We start from the raw sequence: 18,902 nt of genomic DNA on the forward strand, positions 1-18,902 counted from the left end.
ACAGAGAGATGGATTCAGGCCTGAAATGAGTCAGGTGCCTGTTCCTGTGCGGCAGCAGGAACGCAGACTGGCAGACATCTGGACCCGTACTTTATATACAAATATAGAACCACTCAGAGTTAAAAATGTGTCCTTAAGTTTGACACATTTCAATTCAATTCAACTTTTGACTTTCAAAGACCTGGTATAAATTTTATACATTACAATTTCTCTGACCTCTCATGGCTTGAGAGCTGAAGAAGCCTCCAAAAGTCGAGCCAGGACATGATTGCTCCCTCCAGTCAGAAAACCCACTGACGGACTGTCTGCCTCTTGCAAGCAAGGAGGGATGTTTAGCTTTACTTTTAAGACAGCGAACAAAAAACAGTGGCACCTTTATTGTCAAAGTATTCTGTCTGACAGTGAGAGATGAGATGGACTAAATCTTCTCTGTGGTTGACCTGCTGCTGGTAGCTAACACAGTTTCCACTGGCTGCAAAGATACTGAAAATAAACAAAGCAATGAATAATGTTCAGATTCCTTTTTGGGGCACAGTATCAAGCAGCAACCTAAGGTGCTGACAAATGAAGCCAACGTAGAAGAGATGGAAAAAGCTGCAGGTCTTCAAATGGTCACTTGATGCTGGCTCCAAGAACGAGTCAATCCCCATAGACCTCCATGTTATAATGGACGACTTTACAGCAGAAATAAAACACATAAACACGCATGTTTACAGCCTGGTACAAAAAAACGGTTTTGGTCTCTGTAGCTAATATTCCCGTTCGTGCCAACTGTACGGGGGTGAATTTCTATATAACTCACCTGTTTAAATTATATTAAGGCTTAAAGTTAAAGGCATAATTGACGGCGTGGCCGCTTTGAGTGACAGGTGGGTGGCGTACCAGCTGACTGCTCTGCTGCGCCACCCTCAACTCCTCCGACGATCCATGTCTTTGCCCATTTTTGGATTAGCCGTGAGTTAGGCTGTGTCGGCACTGACAAGAAACCTACGGGTGACGTTGTGGAAACTACATCCATATTTTATACAGTCTATGCGCACTATGTACGTGTTTTGTAGATTGGCACATTTCTATTTTTTAAAGCTGTTGTAACATAAGTTGATCATACATTACAGTTTTTTCTCCTACAATAAGCCTACATGGCAACAAAGATGGAAGCTTACATCTCGAAAAATTGCCACCAACTATGGTCACCTCATTAAAATATCACCGTAGTCCATCAATCACCCCGCAGTATACCTTTTATAATATAATTTCCTTTCTTAGTTGTTCTTCCCTGAAAAAAAGTGATTTGAGCATGTGTGAGCATTATATACAGGCATCTTCAACTACTTTGAGTGGAGAACTTTTTTTAAATCTGAGACCACATTGAAGCACGAGTCTGACAGTAACAGATGCCCACCTGGAGAATTCAGCTTTTCAAACGTTGCAGCCAACAATCCACACTGCTGGGGTTTAGCACCCTCCCTCATTATAAACAAAGCATTTCATTTGTACAAAGTATGACAAAAAAAGGCCTACATACCAGATGTCCTCACTACTCCTCCAGTAGGTGCACCAAATTAAATGCTGGATAAATTATACCTGTGTTTGTTAACTCAATATACAATACAAGGCACAAGTAGCTGCACATGCTGTAATGCAAGACAAGGTTGACTCACTCACCAATAACATGGTTTGTAAAGGTTGAATAATATCTCCCACAGAGGCACATTCAGCACTCATCCAAGGTGAACAGTAGCGCAAAGTTATACATGCACAGCGGCAAACACGGTGACGCAGGAGGGAAGTCCAATCTTGTGTGAGAGAGAGTCAGGTAAGGGTTGGAGGAGATAAGTAGGAGGGTGGGTGGATAATGCATGTATCTGTATCTCTGCTCTGATTGTCACTGATGGTCCCGGCATCCCACTAATACTCTTGGCAGCTCCCTTATACATCCTCATACTCTCACCTGTGACAGCGTAGCCCCTAACAGACACAGAGTGACTCTTGTTTTGTCGTCCGCGTGCTATACTGTAGGTGCACCTGCAGCTGGGTGCTGGTGTGACCGACCTCGGTGCTCCACCCCGCACTCTGTCTAATTGAAACAGATGGAGGGGTTGTGGAGGTTGAGCAAGAGCCCCGAGGGCAGCGGTGATGAAAGGAGAAAAGAGGACACGGAGCATGTCGAGGCCTTCAGGAGAGGACGCAGAGAGGACTTCCGTTTCCAGTGCATGTAAACAAACACTATTTATCAACTGAGGCTTCTTAATGAGCAATCCTGAAGTCATGACACATATAACACCGAGGAACAGTTTTCGGGAAAGGAAAGCTCATCAAATCACGCCTACAGAGCTACGATGTATTTTTTTAATATAAGTTGTTTTAATTTGTCCCAAAGTTATTAAAAGTTATATGAAATACAGCACAGGAGGTTAGCAGCAGCCAAAGGCCCTTATTAAATATACTAAAGCTTGTGTTAGCAAAGCTCCAAGTTATAGTTCTCAGAGCATCTTGGGAAATTTATGGAGGGGACGTCAAGGGGACGCACTCCTCTCTTATAGCTTTATCTTTTGTACTGTACTTCCTCCTGATTCTGACGACTTGAACAAAACAAACCTCAGACGGTTGCTCGCACTGTTTGTTTTTGGTGTCCTTGATTTAATAGCGACTCTTGGATATTGCAGTTTTTTTGCGGGGAATGTATGTTTTCGTCTGGTGTTATTATTCCGCTGCTTCCTTTATTGAAGTTACTTGAATTTTGCAGACTTGTGGGAAAATATACACGTATCCAGCTCTCTTGACATTTTTTGTTTTGGCTCTTTCAGTCTTTGACATTTGTGTTGGTATAGTGATGCTTCAGCTACTGGAACTTATTGTTTCAAACTTCTGGATAACAAGATTATATGGAAGTTGTCTACGATGTACATGTTAATGAAATTTAAATGTCAAGTTAAGTTTATTTGTATGCCTTAATATCAGATACAATGTCTCAGTGGGCTTTCAGGCCTTTAACAGCAACAGTTTTTGACCAATTTCAAGCTTTCTAAGAAAAAAAAACTCCCAAGAAATCCTCGGATTTGAGGAACAAAATAGAATAAACCTCTGGAGAGGAAATTCAAAAAGAGATTTCGTCACCTCAGTATCTGAGGAAAACTGAACCAAACTGTCCATTCAATGAACATTTAGTGGGAATAAGAAACACAACATTGGGATTATAACGGTGCAATGGGATTATGATAGGTCCAATGCTAATGTAATAATTTAAAATCCAATAGATACATCCAAGTAAATGCAATGTAAGAATATGGTAACACTTCGTTTTACAGGTCCGCAAACTTCATGGTAATTAGGTGATAATTAGCAAATAAGCTATTTGAATTATTTTTGGAATTACTGTAAAATTACACCAATATTCTCCTCAAAATGTATTGAAAATTACTGAATCTAGAAACAAGAAGAGAAGAGACAATAAAAACAACTTCATCACTCATTCATTCATCTTTTGCTCTGTCCTACCTGTAGAGATGGACCCCAAAGAGCAGGAGGAGAAAACACTGCCGAGTCCCACCAACAAATTGACTCAAGTACACAAGAACAAAAGTACAGAATGATTCTGTCATGAAGACGAAGGAAACTCCAACCACCATGAAGGAAGATACTGTATGTGCTCCTCAGAAAGTCTACAGAGAACTTGATTCCCCTGCAGCTTTCTGGGCAGACGCCTGGGAAAAATGTGACTGCTGCTCTCAGGCTGTCGACCCAACTCTGTCTGTTCCTCTGCTTGTGTGTGTGTGTGTGTGTGTGTGTGTGTGTGTGTGTGTGTGTGTGTGTGTGTGTGTGTGTGTGTGTGTGTGTGTGTCTGTGTGAGGAGGGTATGGCGGCCTCTCTTTGTTGCCCGTGGTAAGAGGATCCTGGCTAGTGAAACAATACCTGACCATTCAAACGGAGATGAACAGACTGAACTGAGCCGATCTTAGCCGGGCTAGGATAGACCAGACAGAGGCAGGGGGGGGGACTGAATACCTCCTCTGTGAGAGGACGAAGGAGGCAAGCCTTTCAGCAACTGGCCAGTCATTAGCTATCAATGTGTGTTTGTGTGTGTGTGTGTTTCATCACCAGGCAGGTTCAAAGGTTCTCTTGGGGAGTTAAAGGGGATGATATGGCTGAGTGGGTCCGATGGAGATGAGAGGGGGAATAGGAAATGGGGCAGATAGAGTGAAACGGATCACTTTTTACCTATGAGTAAACTCTCCCTCTCCACAGAGGTAATCCACACCTGCATTAATAATTGAGGAATGCTCTGTGTGTGTGTGTGTGTGTGTGTGTGTGTGTGTGTGTGTGTGTCTGTGTGTGTGTGTGTCTGTGTGTGTGTGTGTGTGCCTGAGAGGAATCCAGCCATTGTTTATCCGTACTGTGCAGTAAATATCTGCACCCTGGATTTTTTTCCGCATTGAAAGTCAGCAAAAATCTCTAGTTGGCAATTTACCAGATCTGAATTAGGGGAATAAGGATTTACGTCTTATAATTACCACTCTCAAGCTGCATGTGGCATCTTTATCAGTACAGTTACAGTATACTCTACACACACACACACACACACACACACTCGTGCTTGCTCAACTATCCTAATATTCCTCTCACTCTCCCACCTGAGAAGGGCAGCGCCCGTCACTCATGTCAATGAGGTTTCGGGGTATTTAACAGTCAATCCTCGTCAGCCTTAAATAGATCTCATCTCAAATGGAGCCAAAAAACACAATTTACATATTCATGGTGGAAACGGAACAATGCTGACTAAATCTGATGAGGGTCACCTTCAGGGAGAGCCGCGGCTGATTTCAGCTGATCAGTGTCAAGTGCTGTCCGTATAGAGAGCGGAAGGCGAACGGGACGTCGATAGAAAGCCGGCATAAAAATGAACACTTTTACATTCCTGCAGATGTATTATTTGCTCCCTCACGAGTGAAATATTTAGGCAATTGTGGTACTTATTCATTAATGTAATGTCCAAGATGCCCTCAATTATATCTAGGGCTGTCAAAGATAAAGCGATAACGCGTTAATGCAAATTCGTTTTAACGCCTCTAATTTCTTTAACGCATTAACGCAATTGTGATTTTTAATTAACCTCTTAAAAATTCGACGGGGCGTCCGATCTTTTGGAGGTTATAGCGGGCTCAGTTTTAAAGCTAGATACTGGTATCATATTAAACTAGAGTACCTAAGGAATCCATTGGTATGTCATACTAGCTTGTCGAGAAGGAGGCTAAATAAGTCTCCAAACTTCCGCCAAATTTTGGCGAGGAAAAACTGTCATGGCCATTTTCAAAAGAGTCCCTTGACCTCTGACCTCCAGATATGTGAATGAAAATGGGTTCTATGGGTACCCACGAGTCTCCCCTTTACAGACATGCCCACTTTATGATAATGACATGCAGTTTGGGGCAAGTCATAGTCAAGTCAGCACACTGACACTCCCATGTTGATAAGAGTATTAAATACTTGACAAATCTCCCTTTAAAGTACATTTTGAACAGATAAAAAATGTGTGATTAATTTGCGATTAACTATGGACAATCATGTGATTAATCGCTATTAAATATTTTAATCGACTGACAGCTCTAATTATAACTAATACATATAATATTTTTTTCTATTTCTATCCATATTCCCCCTCTTTTATCTATAAACCACTTTAAACTAACGCACCTCTTAACTCACCACTCTCAGTGGACTTCTTTGAACAGGTTTTTCTTGTGCATGTGTTTTTATACCATCACAACTTTATCCCCATGTGCAACTGTTTCCTTTTTATTAACAATGTTATTTTGACAGTTTCTATTTTGTTGACAGCAAAGACTTGATGTCTACATATCCATCTGTTTCACCAGGGACCACGTTAAGACTTTGTTGTCAGCAAAGTAGACGCTGCAGTTTCATCAAGGAAAACACGGGACTAGCCTCTGTACCCAACAGAAAGGCAGATGAGTGTGTGTGTGACAGCTATTGATCATCCTTGTTTGAAATTGTTGAACATCAGCATATTTAAACAGACGGGGTTCTTGTACATACATGAAAGACAATTTATTTCAAGAGGAGAAAAGTGCTAAAATGGCATCTTCAGAGTAACTGTGAAAAAGGGTTATCAGTCGCTGAGTGAACATTTATGGCGATGTAGCGACGAAGCTGGACTTTGCCACGATTATGAGCATGGCGGAAATAAACGTCAAGGTGTCACTTTAACCCCGACTGCTCTTAGCTTCTTAGTGGTGAAGTGCTGAAGAGATATGAGTCTGCTGAGCATCTAAAATCAAATTCAAGTCTGCAGTGAGTAAAACTTCATTTTTGATGCCGCCACCATGTGAATTCCTTCTATTCATCTGCTGTTCTTTTTCTGCAGAGAGAAAGCTTGTGAAGTGATGGCAGGTAAAAGCCAAAACTTAAACTACGACATTTGGGAGTTGTCTGACTCCAGTCGGAGCTTTGACTCACTTCACAAAATGTGAAATAGCCAGCGCTTTAAAGATCAGATGAGACAAATGAGAAACAGCTTCAGCGCTGAGAGACGGACAGCGTAGAAAGACAGGGAATAGCTTTTATCGAGCGTGACACCGAGAAATGGGATCTGGGTTTGTGGGCATTGGAGAGGTAATTGATTCAAGGGTCTGGATCTGCTCGGAGGGTAACCCCGGGAACACTGTTCTATGGGAGCTGACGTGCAGTGTGATATAGCTTAAATACCCATTTGCCGGAGAGTTACTCCTCCAACGTGGCTAATAGCTTGCCTTTCTAATTCAGAGTCAAAACTGTAATTAGACACTTTGTGTTGCTATACTCAGTAATTCATTTACAGCCCTTCCCTGCTTCCTCGCTATATCAATTCCATGTGATTAAAGCAATCTGAGCGGTAAGTCAGAGACACTGAGCCTCGTTAGGAAGTTGAGAAATGCGATGGTATGACTTTATTTGAAACCCCCTGATTAGCAATTATAAGCAATTAATGAATGCAATAAATAAATGGTTTATAACAATAATTAATTTGTAGTAAGGACATTTTCAGGTCCTGCTATAACTCCTGTGACGCGTAACTGGTGTATGATTGGTGATATACTGTAAAATAACACAGTTATAATCATATATGTCTAAGTCATGAAATATGACAACTACTGTAAGCAAAATCCATCTGCAGAAGAAGGCCATGAGATGCAGCTGAAAGCACAGGGGAAATCTAGTAAATAGACCTTTACAGTAGGGGTGTAAATCACATCACGATACAATATTATTTAGATTCTTTGGACAATGATGCAATATTTGCTGCCACGATACGGTTTTGATTCGATTCAATTCAGGGGCCTGCGGTCGATATGTAAGATGTAAGGGATAATGCACAGCAAGCCGGTCATTGTTGTGAAATAAACCTGGACAGGTCTTTTTTCGCCCTGAAGGGGTTTATTTCACAATAATGACCCGCTTGCTGTACATTATCCCGCTTATTACATGGCCACTTACTGAAGAAATCAATAATTTGACACAAAAACGGTCCGCCAGAGTCTGACATCAGAAATGCGCCCATAGGAACAGTCTGTTATACATAGCAACGGTCTGTTATACATAGCAACGGTCTGTTATAAAGAAATAACTGACCTTAACACCCTGATTGACCAATCAGAATCAAGTATTCAACAAAGCCGTGTAATAACAGACGATATATGTCCATTTAACACATCAGTTACAAGTATATAAACTCACAAAAAAACAAATATGATTTGACCATTTTATTACTGGGCACTGTAGGAAGGAGGTGCACTTAGACGGAAATGGTGACACAGTCGAGCCATGGAAATTTCAAAATAAAAGTGCATCTTAAAGATGACGATACATATCGATGTTTTCACTTTGCACCGATGATATTGGCTCATTGATCATTGAATCAATTCAAATCGATGTTTCATTACACCCCTACTTTAAAGTAAAAAAAAAAAAATCGTCATACAACTATTTCCAAGGTCAACAATGGACCTTTAATTTCAGCATACCTTCATGAGTTTTGATCATATTATACATCTTTATACATCACATTAATACATCTTTTATAACACTGAAAGCGAGTGTGAGCATATATTAAGTATTAAATATGATTAAAGTTATCTTGCACTGTGTCATCTATTATTGATAACTGCTTATACACCAGTTACGGATGCTTCATAGTTATAATAAGCACTTAAAGATGTCATTATCTCTATTTACAATTACAATATTGTGTGTTATTAACTATTTTATCAAATTCTTATATTTTGCTTTTGCTAAATAAGGGGGGTTAAATTAAAGTGTTACCAGTGAAACCGTGATAAAGGAAATGATATATGCGATTCACACATACAAAATGTTTCTTACCTTTCCATTTGTGTGCATATCATCTCCTCTTACCTTTATGAGATCCGCCCGGTACCCGGGACGAGCTGCAGAGGAAGCCCCGTCTACCAACCGCTGATCAAGATAAAGTCTCAAACGGGAAAATAATCATTCAGTCAGCTCATGCGTTTTACGTTCGTTCATACTGTTTGTGGCTCCAAAGTCATTAAGGAGTGATCTGGTCACATTCTGTAACTGAGCAAAGCACTGAAGCTGCTAATGAAGAGCCTAACAATCTTGTTTACATCTTCTACTGTGAAATATATTCTGTTTGCATTTAATCAGTGTTTGCCATCAGTTTGTCCTGTGTGATGAATGATAAATCTCATAGGTTAAAAGATTTAAATATGGTTTTAACATGAATGACTACGTTTACATGCAACAAAATATTCCTCAGACTCACATTCGCATCTATGGCCAATTTAGAGTCAACAATCAACCTAACCTGCATGTCTTTGGACTGTGGGAGGAAGCCAGAGAACCCGGAGAAAACCCACGCTAAGAACATACAAACTCCACACAGAAGGGCCCGAAGCCAGGTTTGAACCTGCGACCCCTCTTGCTGTGAGGCGACAGTACTAACCACTGCAGCACCGTGCAGCCCAAGCTGTTTACATGGCTAATGAAAATTAATATTCCACTTATATTCCTGTTTACATGCAGCCGTGCATACTCCGCTTAACATAACCGGTGGCGGACTTGTTTGACCATGTGAACACAGCCTCTGTCTTTCATGCCTTCAACCACCTTTTTGAAATGGTTGCATTGCAATATGTGTGCGTATACAAAAACCTGTTTATATCCACGTCTTTCATAATGTTTAAAAGTAGGTGTGTTTCTCCTTCCGACCAGAAATGTGCATGCATCTCTGCAAACTGTCGGCTAGCTGGTTTGTGTACAACGCACAGAGCTGGCCGCCAACAGGCAAGAGGCCGTGTGTTGCAAACTGCCATAAAACCCCCAACTCAGACGCATATTCCGAATGCGCTGTATACATGTCTAAAGAACGTTCCTTAAACATGAATAATATCAGGTTTTATTTTATTCGGAAAACGCTCCACTCGGAATAATGCCAAATTCAGAATATCCAAATGGAATATGCTGTTTCCATGACCCATATCAAATTCACAACACTGTCATAGTCTGAATTATTGGTGTGCATGTAAACATAGTCAAAAAGCTTCTCTGTTGCTAATTTCTGTAGCATGCCAAGAAAAGAAACTGCCAACCTGAGTACTGTATGTAAGTCAGAATGTATTAAATCCCCACAGTGCTCTGTGTTACTGTTTTTAATCAATCATAAGAAGCTAGGGGAGGAGCACGCTGCAGCTTAGTGGGTTGGCTACGTCTGTTCCAATTACAAATGATGACAATGCAAAATTCAAATTGGAAAATGAAAGAAATTACCATTCACTTTCGACAACAGCGTTCACATGAATATGGAAATGTAGACGTGAGGAACTGGTCTTTGTGACTATACACTCGTGGCAGATGATAATAAATTCAGACAGAGTTGTTTACAATCAAACCCGAGTCTTTTTGTCCCCCGAGGACACGCTGAGCCAGAGCACATCTCAAGGTGAGCTGAACAGTAGATGGAGGAACCGTGATGATAAATCTCAACATCCGTACACATTTTTTTTGGCATTTATCTCATGTAACGCTCATCTGAATATTTTCGGCTCAGCTCTTAACATACATCGGTTATCTCAACAAATGCAGGAGAAAACTCCATTTTGAGTACATGTCATCTCGCTCTGTGCAGGCCCGTTCCTCTCGAGTCGTATCTCTCAGGCCCGTCGTCTGCGTGACGAGAGCAGAGGGGTGATGCGGGAGTCAGCCTGAAAAAGAATAAATCACTTGTGGAGCTTTGCAGTGTGGCAGCAGATGACAGCCGGAGGGTAGCTGGAGGATGGCAGCAGCGGGCATGAGGGCCACTCAGACTGCCTTTCTTTATAACATTACCAGACAATTGTGGGAGGAAATGCTTGCAAGGGCAGGTTGTTCTTACCAACAGTAGTCCATCATAAGAAAGCAGGGAGCATGCAGGGACACGTCAACCGGATCACAGGGGATGCTGTTTATATCTGACTGTCGATGTGTGTGCGTTAGTGCAGTGAAGACAAAATGACGCTCGTTTTGACTGTAACGTCTCTTCAGTATTGTGTGCACAGTTGACGTGTGTGTACATCCGCTCTATGTTTAGTACAATGAGAGCCTCGGTGTATGAGCCGAGGACGTCGACAGAAGTGCACATTACCCCAGCAGGTCCTCAAACATTCATGAGTTCTTCAGCTCGTGTTGCTCCACAGAGGCCTGTTAGATTTCATTGCATAATTCTGTGCTCTGTTCCAGCCTCTATTGTGCCAATGAACCTCTGTTTATTTGCCAGGATGTTTTTCTATCACTGCTCCCTCAGCTCACGAGCCAGAAAAACAATGACTTTTCATCATCGAAAGGACTGGTTGATCCCTGCTCATACAGCAGATTGTTGCAAAATGTGCTCACACAACTGCCCCAAGCAAACACCTCAGGCTGTCTTCGTAGTATCTTGAATGTAATCTTGCCATTAAATCTAAATTAAAAGGTGCTGAATGCCAGATTGGGTGTTTTTCTATTGCCTCCGCACGGCTCTCAACATGGCAACTCGCAGCTAATGGTGCTAACAGTGAAAACTATGGCAACAGTGTAGACAGAGCTAACAGTGTTAACCTGAGGGCGAACAGGAGGGTAAGCGTAACGGCGCCGTCAGTTGGGAGTTGTGGTGTTATCACCTGTAACTGCCGTATGAGAGCAGTGCAGAGCGGCAGCCGTGAGCTAGTCAGTGGGGCAAGCTCGCATGCACTAAAAGGCGTATGAATGACATGGTAATGCGCAATAAGAGCGTCGTTCTTGTTTTTAGCGTGTCATTTGTACGCCATGTAGTCTGTACTGACTCCAATGCAAATGCATCCGTGTGAATGTGCTACACTCAGAGCCGGTGACGTAGTATAAAAAGAGAGAAAGACCTCTTATGGCGGTCCAACAAACACAGGACTTTCAACCAGGAGACCAAAGTTGCCGTTTTGTTTTGTAAATAACATTTGTGACGTGTTTTCCGTACTTATGTTAAATTGTTTTCGTATGTATTGTACTTAGTTTACGTATTTATTTAAGGCCAACCATGACGTTTCTCCTTAACCTAAGTGAGTGGTTTTGTTGCCCCCTGCTGGTACTGAACCTTCATAAATGCGTGTAATATTCGCGTGTCGGCGACGCAAAGCGTGACACTGACACGCTATCCTCTGGTGGACAGGTGGGTCTATTACACGATTTTGCGTGATACTGGGTTGACTAAAAGGCATACACGGCGGGACGGGCTATGTCAACAAAGCACGGAGAAGCTCAGATTACAACACACACAGAGAGTGACTTCATTCTCTGCTCAGGTAGACATTACTTTTCCATATCTTTACATAGCAAATAGTTGTTTACTGCTATATAAATGCTCTGGATATCGTTTAGAGAACCTTTAAACTGTGTTTGTATGCTTTTCTAATGTCATACTGACAACACGATGAAGTGCAGTTTGCCTGTGAAGTCTCCAGTGAAAACCGCAGGATGTGAAGCACTGTTGGTGTTATTTACAATTTGCCCTTATTCATCACTATATCTTCTCTCAGGAGCAACTTCAAAGATGTTGTGGCATATATGCTGCTCAAAATGCATTTGCATGACGACAAGATAATAGCAGCCACGGTCATTTAGAAACGTTCTGCTGTCAGGGCAGAGCTAAATCAAAGTATTAAGAGCTGTCCATGGTTCTGAATTATCCACCGATTTATCCTCCTGCCTCCTTTTCTCCATCCCCTCCCCCTCCTTTTCTCTCACTTGCTATCTATCCATCTATCTATCTATCATCTACAGTACCTATCTATCTATCTATCTATCTATCTATCTATCTAACAGTCTGCAAGTAATTTGCAAGTTACCACTGAAGGTGAGAGGGCATGAAATGAGTTTCAACCAGAGAAATGACAGGAAGAGGTAGAACTGTAAAGGCTGGCAAGAGGAACCTACATGAAGACATGATGAAAGACCAGCTTTACCCAGCCTAGAAATGTCAGAAAGATGAACTGCAATTTAACATGTGCTTGTGCTGCAGATGCATATCAGCCCTCAATGGCCCTATTACTGCTCAGCGTATTGTGTAGCGTAGCCAGGGAGATCAGATGTAACGGAGATTGTCTGTGGAACTAATGGTAAAAATATGTTAATTGAGGTTCTTTTCCCCGCTTCATAGACACTGTACATGCACGGCGAGGTGAGGGGAACTGTGATCCAATGGCGCCCACTAGTGCTCAAACAGTTTACCTGCACCTTATGGGGCTGATTCCCACAGACTAGTTGTCCACAGATACTGCCGCATTATCCTTCACAGTTTAACTCACAGGTTCAGACTGTTAATATTGTGTGAAATGACAAAACAGCAAGAAGAAGACGAGGAAGGGGACCCATTGGTGCCTTTTTACTGTTGGCTCACATACCAGTTATTACCTGCTGTGCCTCTTGTGAAGCCAAATAAACCAGCAGCATGTGCAGAAAACTGTGATATCTGAAGAAGAGGAGAAGAAGGTGAGGAGGGGGAGAGAGAGACGCTCTCCGCAGGTGTGAGGCTGGTCTCTCTCTCTCTCTCCTCGTTCCTGTACTGAGGGATGAGCGTGGATGGTGGGATTAATTTTCTCCATCAGCTCTTCTGAGTTGTTTTGTACCACACCTCCATCTGCCTGAAGCAATCGCATTATACGCGCATGCACACACTTCTAAGTGCACACACATAAACACACACAGAGACACCAACGCACACCCTTCCCATAGGCTGTGAGAGCAGATGTTCAAAGCAAAAAGCTGCACAAAATTCAGACACACACACACACACACACACACACACACACACACACTCTCTCTCTCTGTCTGTCTGGACAATCGTTCTTATATAAACATGCCCACATTTTATGCCCAAGTAAATTCAACAACATCATTCCAGAAATGGGGATTCAAGTCTGCGATTTGGACTCGAGTCGCATCTAAGTGGCACACACAGTGACTTGAGGCTTGACTTGAGACTCTTCCTCAAAAGACTCGTGAACAGTCATTCATCGTTACAGTCAACGTATTCTCATACAACGGTTCGTACGATATCTTACAAAAAAGTTATTCCTCCTTTTTCGTTCGTTTTCCTACGAATGTCCAGCAACACGTGACAATTTCCGATTGTTACATGGATACAGCTTTTTCAAAATAAGCTTCCGTCTACACAGGAAACAACTTGGTTAGGTTTAGGCAAGAAAACTACTTAGTTAGGTTTAGGAAAAGGTTGACTTGGTTAGGGTTAGGCAACAAAACTACTTATGCTTGAGCTTCCCAATGGCCAGCCCGCCACTGGTCGAGACCGGCCCGGGATGAAGGTGGCTTGTGGCTCTGACCGTGAGCTTTTCAGCACCCTGTATCGTTTGCTATGCTTTGTGTTAGGGATGTGACGGTGAGGAAATTTCACCACCGGTTAATGAACTTGTGACAACACCTGTGTTACCGATTACACCGCACATTTTACAAGAACAGATAGCGGTCAATATATCTAGCGCGCTTACTTTGATCATTAACGTCAGGTAGCTGTGTGTCTGGCCGTTCTGGTCCAGCTTTCACTGCAGCGCACACCGGCTGTGACCGCTACGTCCTCTGCACAACGATGGCCTAATTAATGTAATGGAGCCATTGTAGTATTGTGTTTAAATCTGAAATATTGCCAAAAAGGCACTTTTGCTTTTCACTTTACATCGTCTTGTCTGACAACTCTCTCTCGTCCCGTGTGTGTGTAACATGACTACTGCTACTCTGAGCTGGGACTCCGTATGGATGCATTCACAGTCAGTTTGCAGCGTCTGTCGTCCGACTTTGTATTGATAACACGGCGCTGATATGCCAAAATTAACTAAATGGTGGGGACTGTGGGTACGTACAGTCATATAATCGGTGTGTGCCCAACCACCGTTTAACACCGGTACCACCGACTACCGCGACAAGCCTACTTGAGTGTGACTTTTGGGCCATGTCATCACCATTCATATCTATACAACCACTGTGTTTACTTTAACTTATTTACTAGAGCACCAAAATTGCACAAAGTTGTTTACAAGAGCAAAAAGCTCTTCATAGATCTAGCCTCTTCGATACCGCAGTATCGATACAAGGGTGCCAGTTGCACTTTCTGCTCTCTCTTCTCTCCGACGGCGAGTTGACACACACACACACGACTATTTATCTTTTAATGAAAATAGAAAATTGGACACCCTCAATGTTCAATTTTTCCCTGTTGTATCGAAAATGGTATCAAACATCTATATTTTTCTAGGTATGTTATCAGAGTTGAAAATGTCAGTATTGTGACAACACTGATACTGATACTGTATACTAATAGATAAAGGAGTGATGATAATACAGCACATGCTTTGAATTCCTTAGATATAGCTATGCAGTTAAGAGACTTGAGACTTGACTTGGACTTGCAAATAATGGCTTGTGAGCATCTCTGCACCATCCTGAGCAACAGTCAAGACAACATGGCAACTGAAGCTCTGCAGACATACGGACACGGTCAGACACGCTACCCCCATCCACACAGAGGCAGGGGTGAGGACCTTTTCGTAGCCTCAGCTGCTTCAAGCTACTTGTTCTGCTCTGCGTTTGTTACTGACAACAGTTTTCATTTACTCACAGCAAAAAGGTCAGAGCAGTCATCTTTTACTGAATCACAGTGCAGGCAGTGCTGTGTAGCACGCACACTGTCATCTATCCACAGCGGCTCTACTCATCCCTCTCCATGACACATGCTTGTCCATTAGACGGGCCATCTGGCAAACACCCTCACAAGTCATTATCATGAATGATTCGCTCCTAATGACGCTGCTTCTAGGTATTCCGTTAAAAGCTACTGGATTGATTCATCCGTTTACCTGAACTGAGCAGGAATCCCTCAGATGATTTGTGGTCTTAAATTCAAAATCAAAACCTGCCATGGAAAAGGAGGAATGTCAGCACACCCTCCCCTCCAGGATTGTAGCACCATGTTCCCTGCAGAGATGTTTCCAGAGCTCCATAGGGTTTCAGACGATTAGATGAAGGGAGCTCCTGCAGCGAGGCAGTTAGTGATCATGTTCTTTTCTTTGGCTTTCCTGCACGTAACAGCTTCAACTTATCTTCTGTCTATGCATGTATGCATATGGATTGTGTTTACAGCAGGGCTGTCAATCGATTATAAAATGTATCGCATGATTGTCCATAGTTAATCACGATTAATCACAAATTAATCGCAGATTTTTTTTTTCTAAATGCACCTTAAAGGGAGATTTGTCAAGTGTTTAATACTCTTATCAACATGGGAGTGGGCAAATATGCTGCTTTATGCTAATGTATGTATATATTTATTATTGGAAATCAATTAACAACACAAAACAATGACAAATATTGTCCAGAAACCCTCACAGGTACTGCATTTAGCATTAAAATATGCTCAAATCATAACATGGCAAACTGCAGCCCAACAGGCAACAACAGCTGTCAGTGTGTCAGTGTGCTGACTTGACTATGACTTGCCCCAAACTGCATGTGATTATCATAAAGTGGGCAAGTCTGTAAAGGGGAGACTCGTGGGTACCCATAGAACCCATTTTCATTCACATATCTTGAGGTCAGAGGTCAAGGGGCCCCTTGTTTTTCTTCGCCAAAATTTAGCGTACGTTTGGAGCGTTATTTAGCCTCCTTCACTACAAGCTGGTATGACATGGTTGGTACCAATGGATTGTAGGTTTACTAATTTCATATGATGCCTGTATCTTCACTCTAGTTTTAAAACTGAGCCTGCTACAACCTGAAATCATAAGTTGCATTAATGCGTTAAAGAAATGAGTGGCGTGTAAACAAATTTGCATTAACGTGTTATTATCGCGTTTACTTTGACAGCCCTAGTAAGTGTGTGCACTCTCTTTAGTTCAGTAGGTCAAGTATTAACAGTATTACAGCTTCCCTCCAAGGTCACGCTGTTTGCTACGTACAATGACTGGATACATTACACACATGACATGAAGTATGCACAGAGCTAATGCAGATTCCTATATCATCCATGGATGGTTGGGTGAGTTTGATATCCCCACAGCATTAAAAAGAGAGAAGCCAAACAGCAGGAAATGAGAAAACAGCTGATAAAACTGCAGCAATAGTTGGATCATCTGTGTCTTTATCTCTCTCCCTCATACACACACAACCTTGTACTTCTATCTTTGTGAGGACACTCAACTAGAGCTGCAACAATTAATCGATTAGTTGTCAACTATTAAATTAATCGCCAACTATTTTGATAATTGATTTATCGGCTTGAGTAATGTTTTAAGAAAATAAAAAGGTAAAAATTCTCTGATTTCAGCTTCTTAAATGTGAATATTTTCTGGTTTCTTTACTCCTCTATGACAGTAAACTGAATATCTTTGAGTTGTGGACAAAACAAGACATTTGAGGACGTCATCTTGGGCTTTGGGAAACACTGATCCACATTTTTCACCATTTTCTGACATTTTAGAGACCAAACAACTAATCGATTAATCGCGGAAATAATCAACAGATTCATTGACACTGAATATAATCGTTAGTTGCAGCCCTAAAACCAAGTCTGAAGCCTCAAACCGGACTTTGAAGGTCTGTCCCAAAGTGAGGATCGGACAAAAGTGTCCTCACTTTCCAAAATGTCCTCATTCTGAAGGTCTAGAACTCAACGTGGTCCTCACAGAGATAGCTGCACAAGTATGCACACACACACACACACCAATATAGCTGCTGAATGTAGGTCAGTCCTTTAGAGAGATGTGAAAGTGAATAGTAAATCAAAACTATGTATCAGCCGAACCGCCGCAGCAACGCTTCCCTGAGGCTGTGTGCTGGACGGCACACAAGCTAACTGATAGCCATACCTGCACACACACACACACACACACACGCACACACACTGGTGTTTGCGGTGAAAAGGTACAGTGGACGTGTTGCATAATTCATCAGGACCAAAGAAAACAGCCATTATCTGAATTCCACTAGCAGGTCACTCCTCACTGATTCTGTTTCAGGTGTCAGAATTACTTTGCATAAAATCACCTGGGAATCACCTGAGTGACGTGATTCAAATGACACATGTGCGGGGATTACGTATCCACACTCATTCATCCCATTGCATATCTCTCTCCTTCTCCCTCTCATATATACACACACAATGCCAGCTTATTTGAATGCAGGTAGCAGCCTCCTTTTCTTCTCCTGTCCACCTCACTGAAGCATGGCTCCGAGAATGAATGAATAAATAAATAAATAGGCCCAGAACTGGACTATAGTCTGTATAGGCTACGTAGCAAAACCAGCTATGACGTCCATTTCTCCACAAACCGGTGGCTCCTGCAGCACTGCACCAGTGATTTATTTCTCATCTTGTTTGCGTAATTGACCATGTGTCAGGTCAAATCAGTGGCTGAAGCCAAGGTTGCCACAGAGGACGGAAACTTCAGCCGCAGGCCCCTCGGACTAACAGTCAAGACGCAGACAAACATCAGGCGTGCAGGAGGCAAAAACAGCTCAGGACATTCTGCACAGACAATCTCTGTCCTGCCACAGTATAGGCACAAGCGTGTAAATATGCCATCGGAGACAGGAATCACGACTATACCCCATGGCTAGACACTTTAGTGAACATCACAGTGCTAATGATTCTTTTTGATGCATAGATAGCATCAAACATGAAAACTGTTGGTCAGGGGGGGAGACGGTTTACAAAAACTTTACCAAAGGGAGACTTCTTGGATCCATCGATTGGATGCCTTAAAGCAGGGGTCAGCAACCTTTACTATCAAAAGAGCCATTTTAGGCAAAACAAATAAATAAATATCTGTCTAAAGCCGCAAAACATTTGAGCATTGTGATGAACGTAACACAGTTTATAGTCTGAGTATATAAATCTAATGCAGTGAGGGCCCAAGTGCAAATGTACTACGGAGTATTAGGGCCACATCGAGAATAAAGTCATAATTTGACGAGAAAAAAATTAACTAACACGTAAAATTACTTTATAATATTATGACTTTATTTTCATAATACGACTTTATTCTCGTAATATTAACACACCGTGGTCGACCTGAACTTCAGTAGGTGGAAGCATGAAGTCCATGGCACTTTTGTAAAACATGGGTGATTTTAAGTTGAAATAGAGGAAGGCAAACAGAAGTTAAACCTCCAGTCAGCGAGTATCATGAACCAAACAACCACTAATAAAAGGCAATAATTTCAGCTTCCTTAAATTTTAAATGATGCCGTCCCATAAAGTGTTTCTATCTATGCAACACAGTGGTTAAAAACGCTGCACAGTTCTCGGTGAAGTTTTAAGGACTGAGACTGAGTCTAAACATGAACACTGTAGTTTGTGGTGTTTCAGGAGGAAA

At 42.0% G+C, this 18,902-nt stretch overlaps 1 protein-coding gene across 1 annotated transcript in view; it reads right to left on the reverse strand.

Moving 5' to 3' along the window:
• The window catches only part of shank3a (SH3 and multiple ankyrin repeat domains 3a), a 241,574-nt gene extending 237,953 nt beyond the window's left edge, over positions 1-3,621 (reverse strand). The window contains exon 1 of the mRNA XM_074633234.1: positions 3,499-3,621. The gene's annotated coding sequence lies outside the window, so the exon portion shown is untranslated. The remainder of the gene's footprint in view (positions 1-3,498) is intronic.
• Between the last annotated feature and the right edge of the window lie 15,281 nt (positions 3,622-18,902).

The sequence above is a fragment of the Sebastes fasciatus genome, chromosome 4 (genome assembly GCF_043250625.1).
Source record: "Sebastes fasciatus isolate fSebFas1 chromosome 4, fSebFas1.pri, whole genome shotgun sequence".
In the NCBI taxonomy this organism is placed as follows: domain Eukaryota; kingdom Metazoa; phylum Chordata; class Actinopteri; order Perciformes; family Sebastidae; genus Sebastes; species Sebastes fasciatus.